Source organism: Triticum urartu, chromosome 7A (assembly GCF_056163025.1).
Source record: "Triticum urartu cultivar PI428250 chromosome 7A, HENAU_Tu73, whole genome shotgun sequence".
Taxonomy (NCBI): domain Eukaryota; kingdom Viridiplantae; phylum Streptophyta; class Magnoliopsida; order Poales; family Poaceae; genus Triticum; species Triticum urartu.
Window position 1 is genome coordinate 280,546,707 of NC_141879.1, and position 12,641 is coordinate 280,559,347.

The following is a 12,641-nucleotide window of genomic DNA, read 5'->3' on the forward strand; positions in this document are numbered from 1 at the left end:
TAATTCATAACAACATATAGCTCATTGAGCTAATGCTATTCCAAGATGATTATTTCAGGAAAGCTCAATGATTGGCATGGCATGGATGTGAAAGTGGAACCCTCAAAATGCTAAGGACAAAGGATTGGCTCAAGCTCAAAAGCTCAAGACTCTTCATTTTATATTTTAGTGATCCAAGATCACATTGAGTCTTTAGGAAAAGCCAATACTATCAGGGAGGGATGAGGTGTTGCTTAATGAGCCTCTTGCTTCATGTGCTTAGTGATATGCTCCAAAACCCTCAACCACTTTCCCATATCCACATATGACCTAAACCCTAAGCCAAACTCGGTCCTACCGATTCTTCCTATCCGGCGCCACCGAGTTTCACTTGTCATAAGCCACTGCCAAACCCTAGCAATTCGGTTCTACCGATAGGGATCTCGGTCTCACTGAGATGGAATTGCAAACTCTCTGTTTCCCTTTCGTAACTTTCCGGTCTCACCGAAGGAGCGAATCGGTCCCACCGAGATTGCAATGTAAATTCAGTGTTTCCCCTTTGTAACTTTTCGGTCTCACCAAAAGAGCAAATCGGTCCCACCGAGTTTGCCTGACCAACTCTCTGGTTAGCTAATTACCAAAGTCGGTCTCACCGAGTTTGTGTAATCGGTCTCACCGAGATTACGTTATGCCCAAACCCTAACCATATCGGTCCTACCGAGTTGCATGTCAGTCCCACCGAAAATCTCTAACGGTCACTAGGTTTACATTTTCGGTCCGACCGAGTGTGTTGATTCGGTCCCACCGAGATTGGAAAACTGTGTGTAACGGTTGGATTTTGTGTGGAGGCTATATATACCCCTCCACCTCCTCTTCATTCGAAGAGAGAGCCATCAGAACACATACACCATTCCAACTCATATGTTCTGAGAGAGAACCACCTACTCATGTGTTGAGACCAAGATATTCCATTCCTACCATATGAATCTTGATCTCTAGCCTTTCCAAGTTGCTTTCCACTCAAATCTTCTTTCCACAAAATCCAAATCCTATGAGAGAGAGTTGAGTGTTGGGGAGACTATCATTTGAAGCACAAGAGCAAGGAGTTCATTACCTACACACCATTTGTTACTTCTTGGAGAGTGGTGTCTCCTAGATTGGCTAGGTGTCACTTGGGAGCCTCCGACAAGATTGTGGAGTTTAACCAAGGAGTTTGTAAGGGCAAGGAGATCGCCTACTTCGTGAAGATCTACCGCTAGTGAGGCAAGTCCTGTGTGGGCGATGGCCATGGTGGGATAGACAAGGTTGCTTCTTCGTGGACCCTTTGTGGGTGGTTGCTTCTTCGTGGACCCTTCGTGGGTGGAGCCCTGTGTGGACTCGCGCAACCGTTACCCTTTGTGGGTGGAGCCCTCCATGGACTCTCGCAACCGTTACCCTTTGTGGGTTGAAGTCTCCATCAACGTGGATGTAGGATAGCACCACCTATCCGAACCACGGGAAAAACATCTGTGTCTCCAATTGCGTTTGAATTCTCCAAACCCTTCCCTTTACATTCTTGCAAGTTGCATGCTTTACTTTCCGCTGCCAATATACTCTTTGCATGCTTGCTTGAATTGTGTGATGATTGCTTGACTTGTCCTAAAATAGCTAAAATCTGCCAAGAACTAAAATTGGGAAAAGGTTAAGTTTTTATTTGGTCAAGTAGTCTAATCACCCCCCTCTAGACATACTTTCGATCCTACACTTTCATTGTCAACATAACAACCGAGACATCTCGATATCTTCCATGCTACACACATTATAGGCGGTTCCCAAACAAAATGGTAAAATTTATACTCCCCCTACCACCAACAAATATCAATCCATGGCTTTTCCGAAATAACGGGTGCCTCCAACTAACAACAATCCTGGGAGAGTTTTGTTTGCAATTATTTTAATTTAAGCATGGGACTGGGCATCCCGGTTACCAGCCATTTTCTCGTGAATGAGGAGCGGAGTCCACTCCTCTTGAGAATAACCTACCTAGCATGGAAGATATAGACATCCCTATTTGATACATGAGCTATTCGAGCATACAAAACAGAATTTCATTTGAAGGTTTAGAGTTTGGCACATACAAATTTACTTGGAACGGCAGGTAGATACCGCATATAGGAAGGTATGGTGGACTCATATGGAATAACTTTTGGGGTTTATGGAAGTGGATGCACAAGCAGTATTCCTGCTTAGTACAAGTGAATGCTAGAAAGAGACTGGGAAGCGACCAGCTAGAGAGCGATAACAGTCATGAACATGCATTAAAATTAATCAACACTGAGTGCAAGCATGAGTAGGATATAATTCACCATGAACATAAATATCGTGGAGGCTATGTTGATTTTGTTTCAACTACATGCGTGAACATGTGCCAAGTCAAGCCACTCGAATCGTTCAAAGGAGGATACCACCCTATCATACCACATCACAACCATTTTAATAGCATGTTGGCATGCAAGGTAAACCATTATAAACTCCTAGCTAATTAAGCATGGCATGAGCAACTATAATCTCTAATTGTCATTGCAAACATGTTTCATTCATAATAGGCTGAATCGGGAACGATGAACTAATCATATTTACAAAAACAAGATAGGTCGAGTTCATACCAGCTTTTCTCATCTCAATCAGTCCAGCATATATCGTAATTATTGCCTTTCACTTGCACAACCGAACGGTGTGGATAATAATAATAGCGCACGTGCATTGGACTAAGCTGGAATCTGCAAGCATTCAATACAAGGGAGAAGACAAGGTAATATGGGCTCTTTGTTAGATCAATAATAATGCATATGAGAGCCACTCAACATTTTCATCATGGTCTTCTCCTCTCGACCCCAAAGAAAAGAAAAGACACAAAACTATTTACACGGGAAAGCTCCCAACAAGCAAAAGAAGAACGAGAAATCTTTTTGGGTTTTCTTTAATTTATTACTACTACAAGCATGGAAAGTAAACTAGCTAAAAGCTACAACTATTTTTTTGGTTTTTCTTAAGGTTTTTCAAACACAGAAGAAGAATGCTGGAAAAGAAAATAAACTAACATGGATAGTACATTGAAAAAGTATGATCACCGACAACTGGAATGAGTGTGTGAACATAAGTGTAATGTCGGTGAGAAATACGTACTCCCCCAAGCTTAGGCTTTTGGCCTAAGTTGGTCTATGGCCACGACTGGCCTAGTGGATATCCAAAGTTGTAGTTGGGGTCGTACTGAGATGCAGCAGCTACTGCTTGACGAGCTACAGCTTGGAGGCGAGCTGCCTCCGTCCTCCTCTCGTACTCGTTCGCCTCCTCCCTGGTTATAACATATCTCCTTTTTGCCTGAAAGTCAAAAAAAGCAGGAGTAGGGAGAGCAACATGGACGGTGCGTCGTTTGTCAAAGATTAGTCGGTACTGGAGGAATTGTTCATTCCTCTCAACAAACTGATGGCGAACCATAGCATTATAATCTAGATAAGCAGGAGGTAACTCAATATCATTTCCACGTATGGGTATATCAAGATAGTTAGCTACACGAGTTGCATAAATTCCACCAAACAAATCTCCACTTATATTGTTGTGATGCAACCTACTTGCAATAATAGCCCCCAAGTTATATTGTTTATCACCTAATACCGCACTCTTGAGGACACTAAGATCTGGAACGCACATGTGACAAGCCTCATCTTTCCCATTAATGCATCTACCAATGAAGAGAGCAAAATAATGTATGGAAGGGAAATGAATGCTCCCTATGGTAACTTGTGTGATTTCCCTAGGTTCCCCCACTGTAATACTAGCAAGAAAGCCTTTATATTCAGATTTGCGAGGTTCACTAACATTGCCCCAGTGGGAGAGTTTACAAACAGTATTAAAATCTTCTAGGTCCATGGTATATGATTTATCATATAGATCAAATAAAACAGTGTGAGAATTGCGCGAGGATGTAAATTTAAACCTTCTCACAAATGAATCAGTTAGATAGAGGTATTGCCGGCACTTATCCGACACGAAGCTCTCAAGATCGGCGTTACGCACATACGCCTCAAATTCATCCTTGATGCCTGCTTGGACCATGAACTCCTTTGATGGCCATTCAACGGCCACACTTGAGCTTCCCTTGGTAGTTCATTGTCTGGCTCACGTATCGCGAGCCTTGGGCCTTGCTTTCTTGAGGAACCACTTTGATACATTTTCCTAAACATATTTCTTCCTCTGAAAAATTTCTGAATTTTTTAGTGGCTCAAAATAAAAGTGAACCAAACTCAACAAGATTGATAGCAACTACTCCTACAAGTGGCTAGAGGCCATATCATGCATTAAAACTACTTTTCACCACATAAATTTGACATGCAAGCTCAAGAATAGGGTCACCTAAGAAGAAAAAAATTGCAATAAATAAAGCACTAGAACAAAAACTAATTGGATCATTGGAGGAGTCACATACTGAAGAACAATCCCCCAAAGTAGTTTTGTGAATGGAGCTTTGAGAAAGGAGATCGAAAATGGCAGCAAGATGAGATAGAACTCGGGGTTTGAGCTGGTGGATGAATTTTTCTGGAGGAAGACGAAGTGTGTGGGTGCAAGAATAAGTGGAGGGGCCCATGAGGCAGGGGGCGCGCCCAGGGGGGTAGGGCGCGCCCTCCACCCTCGTGGGCACATGGTGAGCCCCCCCTGGTGTGTTCTCAGTGCCAAAATTCTTAAATATTCTACAAAAAATCATATAAAATTTTCAGGGCATTTGGAGAACTTTTCTTTTCGGGATATTTTTTTATTGCAAGGATAATTGAGAAAACAGACAGAAAATACTATTTTTGCTTTATTTAATCTAAATAACAAAAAGTAAAAGGAGGGTACAGAGAGTTGTGCTTTCTAAATTCATCCATCTCATGCTCATCAAAAAGGAATCCACTAACAAGGTTGATCAAGTCTTGTTAACAAACTCTTTTCGAATAACATGAAACCATAGAATTTTCGAATAACACTAAGTTACCTCAACGGGGATATGCACATCCCCAACAATAAGAATATCATATTTCTTATTGACAGTAGGTAGAGGAAATTCAAAACCTCCAATAGTAATCATTGGAATTTTTCCAATAGAATTTATACTGTGGACTTGAGGTTGTTTCCTCGGAAAGTATACCGTATGCTCATTACCGTTAACATGAAAAGTGACATTGCCTTTGTTGCAATCAATAACAGCCCCTGCAGTATTCAAAAAGGGTCTGCCAAGAATAATAGGCATACTATCCTCCTCGGGAATATTAAGAATAACAAAGTCTGTTAAAATAGTAACGTTTGCAACCACAACAGGCACATCCTCACAAATACCGATAGGTATAGCAGTTGATTTATCAGCCATTTGCAAAGATATTTCAGTAGGTGTCAACTTATTCAAATCAAGTATATGATATAAAGAGAGAGGCATAACACTAACACCGGCTCCGAGATCACATAAAGCAGTTTTAACATAGTTTCTTTTAATGGAGCATGGTATAGTTGGTACTCCTCGATCTCCAAGTTTCTTTGGTATTCCACCTTTAAAAGTATAATTAGCAAGCATGATGGAAATTTCAGCTTCCGATATCTTTCTTTTATTTGTGACAATATCTTTCATATACTTAGCATAAGGATTCATTTTAAGCATATCAGTCAAACGCATACGCAAAAAGATAGGTACAATCATTTCAGCAAAGCGCTCAAAATCCTCATCATCCTTTTTCTTGGATGGTTTAGGAGGAAAAGGCATGGGTTTTTGAACCCATGGTTCTCTTTCTTTACCGTGCTTCCTAGCAACGAAGTCTCTCTTGTCATAACGTTGATTCTTTGATTGTCGGTTATCAAGATCAACAACAGGTTCCATCTCTACATCATTGTTATTGTTAGGTTGAGCATCAACATGAACATCATCATTAACAATATCACTAGGTTCATGTTCATTACCAGATTGTGTTTCAGCATCAGAAATAGAAATATCATTGGGATCCTCAGGTGTGTCAACAACAGGTTCACTAGAATCATGCAAAGTCCTATCATTCTTCTTTTTCTTCCTCTTAGAAGGACTAGGTGCATCAATATTAGTTCTCTAAGAATCTTGCTCAATTCTCTTAGGATGGCCCTCAGGATACAAAGGTTCCTGAGTCATTTGGAAGCATCGGTTAGTCCATTATAAAAGATACCAAGTATTTCATTTTTCTTGAGAGGATGATCAGGCAAAGCGTTAAGTAATCAGAGAAGCCTCCCCCAAGCTTGTGGGAGACTCTTCTTCAATTTGCACAAAATTATATATTTCCCTTAAGGCAGCTTGTTTCTTATGAGCGGGGAAATATTTAGCAGAGAAGTAATAAATCATATCCTGGGAACTACGTACACAACCAGGATCAGGAGAATTAAACCATATTTTAGCATCACCCTTTAATGAGAATGGAAATAACTTAAGGATGAAGTAATAGTGAGTTTTCTCATCATTATTGAACAGGGTGGATATATCATTTAATTTAGTAAGATGTGCCACAACAGTTTCAGTTTCATAACCATGGAAAGGATCAGATTCAACCAGAGTAATTAACTCTGGATCGACACAGAAATCATAATCCTTATCAAAGATACAGATAGGTGAAGTATCAAAAGCAGGGTCATGTTTAATTTTAGTATTCAAGGATTCTTCTTTCAACTTAGCTAACAATTTCTTAAGATCATATCTATCATTGCAAGCTAAAAAGTCTCTAGAAGTTTCTTCATCCATAACATAACCCTCAGGCACAACAGGCAATTCATATCTAGGAGGAGAATCTTCATCATCACTTTCATCAATATTATTAGTTTCAATAATTTCATTCTCTCTAACCCTAGCAAGTTGTTCATCAAGAAATTCACCTAGTGGCATAGTGTTATCAAGCATAGAAGTAGTTTCATCATAAGCGTCATGCATAGCAGAAGTGGCATCATCAATAACATGTGACATATCAGAATGAATAGCAGGAGTAGGTGTCGCAAGTTTACTCATAATAGAAGGTGAATCAAGTGCAGAGCTAGATGGTAGTTCCTTACCTCCCCTCGTAGTTGAGGGATAAACCTTGGTTCTTTCATCTTTCAAGTTCCTCATAGTGATCAGCAGATATAAATCTCAAGTGACTCAAGGAATAGAGCTATGCTCCCCGGCAATGGCGCCAGAAAATAGTGTTGATAACCCACAAGTATAGGGGATCACAACAGATTTTGAGGGTAGAGTATTCAACCCAAATTTATTGATTCGACACAAGGGGATCCAAAGAATATTCTCAAGTATTAACAGTTGAGTTGTCAATTCAACCGCACCTGAAAGACTTAATATCTGCAGCAAAGTATTTAGTAGCAAAAGTAATATGGAAGTAACGGTAACAGTGGCAAAAGTAATAGTATTGGTTTTGTAGTGATTGTAACAGTGGCAACAGAAAAGTAACTAAGCAAAGATCAATATGTGAAAAGCTCGTAGGCAATGGATCAGTGATGGATAATTATGTTGGATGCGATTCCTCATGCAACATTTATAACATAGGGTGACACAGAACTAGCTCCAGTTCATCAATGTAATGTAGGCATGTATTTCGAATATAGTCATACGTGCTTATGGAAAAGAACTTGCATGACATCTTTTGTCCTACCCTCTCGTGGCAGCAGGGTCCTATTGGAAACTAAGGGATATTAAGGCCTCCTTTTAATAGAGTACCTGAACAAAGCATTAACACTTAGTGAATACATGAACTCTTCAAACTATAGTCATCACCGGTAGTGGTCCCGATTATTGTCACTTCGGGGTTACCGGATCATAACACATAGTAGGTGACTACTGACTTGCAAAATAGGATCAAGAACTCACATATATTCATGGAAACATAATAGGTTCAGATCTGAAATCATGACACTCGGGCCCTAGTGACAAGCATTAAGATAGAAAGTCATAGCAACATCAATCTCAGAACATAATGGATACTAGGGATCAAACCCTAACAAAAATAACTCGATTACATGATAAATCCCATCCAACCCATCACCGTCCAACAAGACTATGATGGAATTACTCACGCATGGCAGTGAGTATCATGAAATTGGTGATGGAGGAAGGTTGATGATGACGATGGCGACGGATTCCCCTCTCCGGAGCCCCGAACGGACTCCAGATCAGCCCTCCCGAGAGAGATTAGGGCTTGGAGGCGGCTCCGTATCGTAAAACGCGATGAATCCTTCTCCTTGATTTTTTTCTCCCCGAACGTGAATATATAGAGTTGGAGTTGAGGTCGGTGGAGCCTCAGGGGGCCCACGAGACAGGGGGGCGCACCCCAGGGGGGTGGGCACACCCCCACCGTCATGGACAGGGTGTGGGCCCCCTGACGTTGTTTCTTTCGCCAGTATTTTTTATATATTCCAAAAATATTCTCCGTGAAGTTTCAGGTCATTCCGAGAACTTTTATTTCTGCACAAAAATAATACCATGGCAATTCTGCTGAAAACAGCGTCAGTCCGAGTTAGTTCCATTCAAATCATGCAAGTTAGAGTCCAAAACAAGGTCAAAAGTGTTTGGAAAAGTATATACGATGGAGACATATCAGTAGACAAGATCTATTTATGTAGAAATATAGACCACATCGTTTTATCCTTAGTAGCAACGATACATACATGTCGGTTCCCCTTCTGTCATTGGGATCAAGCACCGTTAGACCGAACCCACTACAAAGCACCTCTTCCCATTGCAACATAAATAGATCAAGTTGTCCAAACAAATCCCAAATATCGGAGAAGAAATACGAGGCTATAAGCAATCATGCATATAAGAGATCAAAGAAACTCAAATAACTTTCATGGATAAAAAGATAGATTTGATCAGAAACTCAAAGTTCATCCGATCCCAACAAACACACTGCAAAAAGAGTTACATCAAATGGATCTCCAAGAGACCATTGTATTGAGAATCAAACGAGAGAGAGGAAGCCATCTAGCTACTAACTACGGACCCGAAGGTCTACAAAGAAGTACTCACGCATCATCGAAGAGGCACCAATGGAAGTGGTGAACCCCTCCGTGATGGTGTTTAGATTGGATTTGGTGGTTCTGGACTCTGCGGCGGCTGGAATTGATTTTCGTTGACTCCCTTAGGGTTTCTGGAATATTGGAGTATTTATAGAGCAAAGAGGCGGTCCGGGGGGTACCCGAGGTGGGCACAACCCACCAGGGTGTGCTTGGGCCTCCTGGCGTGCCCTGGTGGGTTGTGCTCCCCTCGGAGCACCCCCCAGGCGCTTCTCTGGCCCATTGGATGTCTTCTGGTCCAAAAAAATCCACAAAAAGTTTTGCTGCGTTGGACTCCGTTTGGTATTGATTACATGCGATGTAAAAAACATGCAAAAATAACAACTAGCACTTGGCACTTTGTCAATAGGTTAGTAACAAAAAATGATATAAAATGATTATCAAACATCGAAGAATGATAATATAACAACATGGAACAATCAAAAATTGTAGATACGTTGGAGACGTATTAGCATCCCCAAGCTTAATTCCTGCTCGTCCTTGAGTAGGTAAATGACAAAAACAGAATTTTTGATGTGGAATATTGCCTAACATGGCATCTCATATTCTTTCCTTTATAGCATTGACATTTGGACTTTTATATTGTTCAAAGCAATAGTCTAGTTTCGGGGAGGCGATACTAGTTATCAGGTCAGAGAGAGGCCTGGCCCGTAAGCTGGCCCCCTTTAAAAGCCATTCCTTATTAATAAGGAAATATGGCCTAGAGGCAATAATAAAGTTGTTATTTTATATTTCCTTATATCATGATAAATGTTTATTATTCATGCTAGAATTGTATTAACCGAAAACTTGATACATGTGTGGATACATAGACAAAACACAGTGTCCCTAGTAAGCCTATTATAGACTAGCTCGTTAATCAAAGATGGTTAAGTTTCCTAACCATAGACATGTGTTGTCATTTGATGAACGAGATCACATCATTAGGAAAATGATGTGATGGACAAGACCCATCCATTAGCTTAGCATAATGATCATTAAGTTTTATTGCTATTGCTTTCTTCATGACTTATACATATTCCTTTGACTATGAGATTATGCAACTCCTGAATACCAGAGGAATACCTTGTGTGCTATCAAACGTCACAATGTAACTGGGTGATTATAAAGATGCTCTACAGGTATCTCCGAAGGTGTTTGTTGGGTTGGCATAGATCAAGATCAGGATTTGTCACTCCGAGTATTGGGGAGGTATCTCTGGGCCCTCTCGATGATGCACATCATAATAATCCTTGCAAGCAATATGACTAATGAGTTAGTTACGAGATGATGCATTACAGAACGAGTAAAGAGACTTGCCGGTAACGAGATTGAACTAGGTATGAAGATACCGACAATCGAATCTCGGGCGAGTAACATACCGATTACAAAGGGAATAACGTATGTTGTCATTACAATACAACCGATAAAGATCTTCGTAGAATATGTGGGAACCAATATGAGCATCTAGGTTCTGATGTTGGTTATTGACCGGAGAGGTGTCTCGGTCATGTCCACATAGTTCTCGAACCCGTAGGGTTCGCACGCTTAACGTTCGATGACGATTTGGTATTATACGAGTTATGTGATTTGGTGATCGAATGTTGTTCGGAGTCCCGTATGAGATCACGGACATGACGAGGAGTCTCAAAATGGTCAAGAGGTAAAGGTTCATATATTGGACGATGATATTCGGATACCGGAAGTGTTCCGGGGGCACCGGGTGCATATCGGGTCACCAGAAGGTGTTCCGGGCATCCCCTCGGCAACTACATGGGCCTTAATGGGCCAAGAGGGGGACAGACCAGCCCCTAAGGGGCTGCTGCGCCCCTCCCATATGGGCTGGCCAAATTGGAGTAGAAAAGGGGAGGGAGGAAAGGAAAAAGGGAATAGGATTCCCCCTTCCCCCTCTTCCCTTCCTACTCCGAATAGGAATAGGAAAGGGGGGAGGCCGAATTGGGAGGACCCAAGTAGGATTCCTCCTACTTGGGGCGCCCCCTTGGGCACCGCTAGAACACACATCAACAATTGTTAGCCGTGTGCGGTGCCCCCCTCCATAGTTTACGCCCCTGGTCATATCTTCGTAGTGCTTAGGCGAAGCCCTGCACAGATCACTTCACCATCACTGTCACCACGCCTTCATGCTAACGGAACTCTCCCTCGACACTTTGCTGGATCAAGAGTTCGAGGGACGTCATCCAGCTGAACGGTGTGCAGAACTCGGAGGCGCCGTATGTTCGGTGCTTGATCAGTCGAAACGAGAAGAACTTCGACTACATCAACCGCGTTGTCAAACGCTTCTGCTATCGGTCTACAAGGGTACGTGGACACACTCTCCCCCTCTTGTTGCTATGTATCTCCTAGATAGATCTTGCGTGAGCATAGGAATTTTTTTAAATTGTATGCTACGTTCCCCAATAGTGGCATCCGAGCCAGGTCTATGCGTAGATGATATGCACGAGTAGAGCACAAAGAATTGTGGGCGATGATAGTCATACTGCTTACCACCAACATCTTATTTTGATTCGGTGGTATTGTTGGATGAAGCGGCCCAAACCAACCTTACATGACCACGTTCATGAGACCGGTTCCACCGACAGACATGCAACTTGTTTTGCATAAAGGTGGCTGGCGGGTGTCTGTTTCTCCAACTTTAGTTGAATCGAATTTGACTACGGCCAGTCCTTGTTGAAGGTTAAAACATCAAACTTGATGAAACATCGTTGTGGTTTTGATGAATAGCTAAGAACGGTTCTTACTAGAAGCCCATAGCAGCCACGTAAAACTTGCAACAACAAAGTAGAGGACGTCTAACTTGTTTTTGCAGGGCATGTTGTGATGTGATATGGTCAAGACATGATGCGATATACGTTATTGTATGAGATGATCATGTTTTGTAAAAGTTATTGGCAACTCGTAGAGCCTTATGGTTGTTTCTTTATTGTATGAAATGCAATCGCCATGTAATTCCTTTACTTTATCACTATGCGTTAGCGATAGTTGTAGAAGCAATAGTTGGCGAGACGACAACGATGCTACGATGGAGATCAAGGTGTCAAGCCAGTGACGATGGAAATCATGATGGTGCTTTGGAGATGGAGATCAAAGGCACAAGATGATGATGGCCATATCATGTCACATATTTTGATTGCATGCGATGTTTATCTTTTTATGCATCTTATTTTTCTTAGTACGGTGGTAGCATTATAAGATGATCCCTCACTAAAATTTCAAGGTATAAGTGTTCTCCCTGAGTATGCACCGTTGCAACAGTTCATCATGCCGAGACACCACGTGATGATCGGGTGTGATAAGCTCTACGTTCACATACAACGGGTGCAAGACAGTTTTGCACGTGCGGAATACTCGGGTTAAACTTGACGAGCCTAGCATGTACAGACATGGCCTCAGAACACTGGAGACCGAAAGGTCGAATGTGAATCATATAGTAGATATGATCAACATAGAGATGTTCACCATTGAAAACTACTCCACCTCACGTGATGATCGGACATGGTTTAGTTGATATGGATCACGTGATCATTTAGATGACTCGAGGGATGTCTATCTAAGTGGGAGTTCTTAAGTAATATGATTAA